The following is a 6,325-nucleotide window of genomic DNA, read 5'->3' as shown; positions in this document are numbered from 1 at the left end:
CGTATATATTAAATACATGACAAATTTAATTGAATGAAATGCACGCAAATACAATTCCGGCCAGTAACCAATACATGCATATTTTATTAGGCTTTCTTAAGAAAATCTGATAGTAGCCAGATTTATAACAGGTAGGTACCTACTACTTAAAAGATTATTTTTAATTTAAGATTTATTGGCATAAAAACTGAAAAACCAGCATGTCCTGTGGAATGTTATGCACTTGAATAATGAAGTGTTTTACCTACCAAGCTGTTAATCATTCAAAAGTATTTTAATAAGAAACTAATATCATATACTATTATGGACAGGCGGTGGCATTGCGCGTAAAGCAGTCATGCAAGTTAATGTATACTCGTTATACTCAAGTAACTAGACTTATCGCATCGTCACTTTTCAATGTCACTTAAAGGAACCTGTTCTGTTGTGTTTTCCTGATTCTAATCTTATTATCATTAAAGAAAGTTACATCTGCGTGAATGTCTATCCTCTATTTGCCATACTAGCCGCAAACTGCGTATTATCCGTTTGTTTAGTTCCTTTAAATAAAATGGGACAAAATCCTCAAACAGCCAGACGCTTTGTCTCTCAATCGTCGAAGATTATGTCCTGTCAACCGAGTCAATCCGATTTGGTGTGTTAGTAAAAGTTATTATTTAAAAAATAATCCCACCCAGACTGGAGGAATATTTAAAATAAAGTCTTAACAATAAGCCAATGTTTTCCGTTGATGGATTTACGACGCTTAAGGACAAAAATTGGACAGTCACATAAACTAATTGTCCTATATTTTGATCTTTAAGTCTCAGTAATAGAGTATAAAATTCAACAGAGGTTGAGATCTTAATCGTGTGACAATAGTTGTAGCCATGATTTATGACTTTAGAATTGAAAGAAAATAACTAAAGCTAGCTACTGTCTTTAATACTGTTTTTTTGTTTATGGGATAATCGCTTGGGTAAGACCCCTTCGGACGCTGCGTTTAACTATAATCTTGTCTAGCTTAGCTAAAACATCTTAAACATCCGTCTTAGCTTAGTTTTCTGAATCAGAGTTTTAATTAAATTTACGAGAAACCGTTTAATCTGGTAACGGCATTTTACCGTTATCGGATAGATTAAATATCTTATTGTTTACATTAAATACCGTTTTACCGTACAAATCTAAAAGCGACCGATAAATGTTACAGTGGATGGAAATCGCATCGGATGCGTAAGAAAGGGGTAGGTTTTTGGTATAAATAAGTAGGTACTACTATTCATTTTTATCTTTAATGTACCTTCCGGCTTATACGATTTGACAGTGAATCCGTCAATGAAATTAATTGCATCCCTTTCCATATTATTATTCTCTTGTAGGTATCATGTTAATTATAGTCATTACTACTGACTGTGTCCCTTGGATGATTATTATATCTTGCACATGGTGGGTGAGTCATGCACAACACACAACTAGTTATGGATCGTGATATTTATTTGAAATTACCAATTTCGTTTTCAATGTGACGGCCACCTGTATAGACTTGTCTAAATAACTTTGCAAATATTTGACCAAAGCTTTGTGCCAGGCAGTAGGAGCGGGATAAGCCTGAACTTTCATTTTTTCTTGTTTCACAGTTGTTTCCCATGGGACAGAGGGAAAGTTTTGTTTTCAATATTCTTTCAAATCTTTTGCGTGTTGTGAAAGTGTTGTTCTTGGTCATTTTGTGGAGGTAGACGAGGCTTTATTTTTTGGTAACGCTTTCGCGTTCTGGTTAATACGAGCTTTATAAATAATAATAAAATAATAAATAAATATGATAGGACATTATTACACAAAATTGACTAAGTCCCACAGTAAGCTCAATAAGGCTTGTGTTGAGGGTACTTAGACAACGATATATATAATATATAAATATTAGCTTTATATGTACGTACACGGTAGACACGTAGTACGCGTAGGTACATACGAAAAGGTTATTCAACATACTCTAGTTAAAACGAGCGTATTACGTATTTTACATTAAAATATGTCCATACTCGTCCATACTATTTGAATAGCCAAATTAACACCATTGAAACAACTTAATTATACCAAACTAATTACATTTCACCTGATAACCAACTGCGTTGAATTCGATGACCACGCCATTACCACTACTGCAGCTAAATGTCGTATAAGAGTTGATTATAACACATTTATAACACCTCTCAGCCGTAACGAGTTGGTATCTTGCTGTAATCGTATATGTTTTTGGAAACGTCATTATCGTAACACCTCACGCGGCGGGTCCCGTCGACGGACAAAGTTATGGCTCAATTCCGAGTTCTTGCTCATAAAAATCCTATGCGTCATATTCTCAGGAAGGCGCTTAAGGTCTTTTTACTAGTCTAGAATTTGGTGTTGAGATAAATTTGAAATGTAAACGGTAATGCATGCAATGGTAACGCGATATAGCGGTTTGAAATTAGATTTATATTGAAATTGTGAATGAAGTGTTCGTTGGTTGATGACAAGTTGTTCAAAAGTGTGGGATATAATGGTGTGGGTAAAAGCGTCTTATAAATGTTATATTTGTGTAAGTAAGAAAGACCGAAAGTTTAAAGGAGGTAATATCTATGCATCGTCGTTAAGCATATTGTGATTTTACATCATCTTAAGGTTACGTAGGACTTCCAATAATATAAATTTTAATGTATTTGTTTCTCAAACTTGTAGTTTGCTAATTTTATTTATTTACGTGTTACATGTGACCTCTCTTTGAAACTTATTATTAGGTATTTATGTTTAACTATGAAGTAACATCGCAAAGTACCTACATCAGATGCAAGAAACTTATTAAAAAAAATAGGTTTTTATTTACTTACTTACTTACTTATTTGCCTACTGCAGTCCTGAGGTACAATTTTTGCATTAAAAATCTTAAGCATCTACAATAATGTACCGAATAGTATTAATTTTATAGTTAAGGTGTTGCATACTTTTATTAATATGCTAAAGCCGGAAAATGGCTCTAAAAGTGGGCTCTGTGCCACGATGGTGGTCCCCTTATCGGTAATATAGCCTTGGCCCTCACGGGTTACTCCTAATTCAACCAACGTGTTAACAACGTAAGCCCCGATGTACTCTATTTGCGGCGTTCGCGGTAAAGACGCTGGGGCTGATTGAGACTACGGGTGACCCTAGGTCTGGCTCATTCCTAGGCCAAAGAATAGCCATAGCTATTCAGAGTGGGAATGTGGCCAGCCCTATGGGCACCCTTCCGCAGGGGACAGATCTAGGGGACCTAAGATAGGTGAGTATAAGTTTTATTTTTTTTATTTAGTTCATACTTAATTTTAGTACCTAATAGTTTATAAGTTTTGTTATTTTACACAAAAATTGTCCTGAGTCTTTGTCTTTACGAGATTAATTTTGTATTAAGCAGAAATTTCTGCAAATGATATCACAATCTTTAGAAACGAGGCCTCTTACGAGTTTAAGTTTTATTATATTGTTTCTATAATTGAAAAATTTATCAACACACGAATTATTTATACATGAATAAAGAAATAGAAATCCTCTAATGTATGGATTCTTAGTTTCTAATACGTCCCGTACCTAATAATAACTCCACGGCCGATTCGGCCACGGCGACTGCTATCCTGGTGCCGTTGCTGTCTCTGGTGTGCTCGCAAGTGACTGACATAGCCGATCATGTTACCAAAAATTCGCGAACATTGCGGGCATGTGAACATATCATTTGCGTAATTATAGTGCATTGCCGCGGGTGGTCTGGCTTTTATATCGTCGCGCTTGGCATCCAGCTCCGAGCGCCGACGCGCTTCGAATTCAGCTACTTTGGCATTTATTGTAGCCCGCCACTATGTTCGTATGGCTGCCTGCTGGTCCCATCGCTCCCACCTACGATAGAGAGACTTTACTGATCAACTCCTTCAAATTTGAAATTAAAAATATACTCTGATCTGTAATAATGGAATATTCGTCAACAGTTTTCGCCGCGTTGGGACTGACCCGGCGCCTGCACTGACACATTTCAGCTTTTTTATTGCTACGCTCTTTGCGACTTTACAACACTACGATATCTCGGCCATTTCCCAAATACGGACCTCACCTTATTACAAAGCAATAAGTATCAATTTAGTTTGATTTTTTATAATTAAAAGGTAATATTAAGTTTGTGTCTATTGTGGTTTTATCCATCTACTTTCTCACCTTTTTACGACATTACGTGTGAGTCCGGGCTTCGTAGATACTATTATCGATTAGGTAATGTTATCAGCTGTATCTATTGTCTTCCGGTTGACATTTGTTGATTTAGGGTTGACCAGTTGTTTAGTGGCGCTAGGGTGGCTGTTTCCTGTTACATTTCACGACTGCAATATGTTTTTTTTTTTCATGGATACTACTAATAATAATGTTGTTTTTTTTTTTAATCTTGGTGGTATGTTCGTCAAGATTAGGGTTAAAAGTATTGAGATTGTAGTTTTATTCAATTAGATTGTATTAATGATTTATGAGAAAATCGATTGTAGAGTAGGTAACCTCTATTTCTTTTCATAATTTTCATTTTTACTAACGTACTTATGCAAATTATAAAAACATATTTATTTTTCTACAGGTTGCGTTTCTTTTTCCATGACACGTATATAAGTTTTATTTATTTAAAAGTTTTAAAACTGACAGCACAAACGCACAAATGGTGAACTTGATGCCTGGAGGTATCTTCGAGCAAGTAATAAAGAATGCATGAAAATGACCCAAGTAATATCTTGTTTACTATTTACTTAGTTGCAAAACGTACTTAACGAACATAGACTCATAAACACACTGGCTTCTTACAGATAAAAAAATAAACTTAGCTCGAAGTAAACAATTTACTCAGCAAAATGAGCTGTACACATAAAATAAGTAAGTAAAGGGCAATATTTTCAGTGAAATATGGCTCTATACATCCACTAAAATATGAATAATTTGCCTCGCGGTATAAGTTTCCTCGCTACTTCAGTAAGAAAATAGAAGGAGGCCTTAAATCAGGATCAAATTGCACGAGAGCTTAAATAATGTGCATATTATTGCATTCATGCATTCGTATAAAGACGTCAAAACGTTGGATACAGCGCGCAAGGACAATATGAATAGACAAATTAAACTTAATTGTTCGATGCTTATCGCTCCATTAATTAATGTTGATTTATAATATTTACACGTTCACGTTCACCACAAACGGGACAAGACTGCTCATATAAATTAATAGCTAATAATAAAAAATACGCAATTAAGTATTAACGGGCTAGCACTGATTGACTGAGCACGTTATTATTTTAATTTTGCAAGGTTTTAGTCTTCTAGTGATTGTATGGGGTTACTTGCACAGAGTGTTTAATCCTTAGCCATACTCTGCGAATACTTATTACTCATACCGCCATTTAGATTAATGGCCTACGACCACGAAAGAGAAATTGCAAAAAAAAAACATTTTCATATATTTTGGCCTAGCAATCTCATTACCTAAATTTTTTATACGTTTTAGGGGCTGGCCCCGTGAAGTATGAGTTGAAAATATGTTGGTGGTGGAAGGTAGTTAAAGAATAAGATCTTGCAAAACTTTTATATATTTACAGTTATTTATTATCGTTAATACTTGCGGCATACTAACTCTTCATTTCATATCACTACGAGATTTTTTAAATAACATTTGATTTTTCCTATTGTCGTCATTATGTCAAAAATAATAGGCATTATAATAGAAAACACTCAGCGCCTATATCTTAAGAGGAAGAAGTTCATCTCTTTAAAAAAAAACTATTTTTTGTTAATTGTAATATGCAACATGTATAATATTTGAAGGAAGCTTATTAAAAATAATTTTTATTGTTATTGTTGCTTATTTTGCAGACAGTACTTGTTAATCGTTCACGCTTGCGCACGACGATATAATTTCACCAGCGATTAGCGATCCTATTTCACGGGAATCTATGGCTACAGTGCGAAAACGACAAACGAAGGCATTTTGCTAGATAACTTATAAGTCCACATTACATAAGTACCTATAGTATTGAGTATCCGAGACAACTTGAGTACAACTTGTAAAAATTAAACAAAAAATTACACAATTGGGTAAAACGGTACACGCGGTAAAGCTTTTATAAATCTCTTCATTAATGGTTGCAAACCAACGTGAGGGCTGCCTAATGGTAAGCGGACTTATGAATGGAGGCATATCTAACTTTTTTTACAACAGTTTTACAGGCAATGAATGCCTTGAAAGCGATGACTTCAACCAAAAAAATGTCAAACTCCTGGAACCCGCGAGTATCCTATGGCGAGTTTGAACAACGATTTA

The sequence above is a fragment of the Cydia pomonella genome, chromosome 16, assembly GCF_033807575.1.
Source record: "Cydia pomonella isolate Wapato2018A chromosome 16, ilCydPomo1, whole genome shotgun sequence".
Classification (NCBI taxonomy): Eukaryota; Metazoa; Arthropoda; class Insecta; order Lepidoptera; family Tortricidae; genus Cydia; species Cydia pomonella.
Note: the sequence above shows the minus strand (reverse complement) of the source record.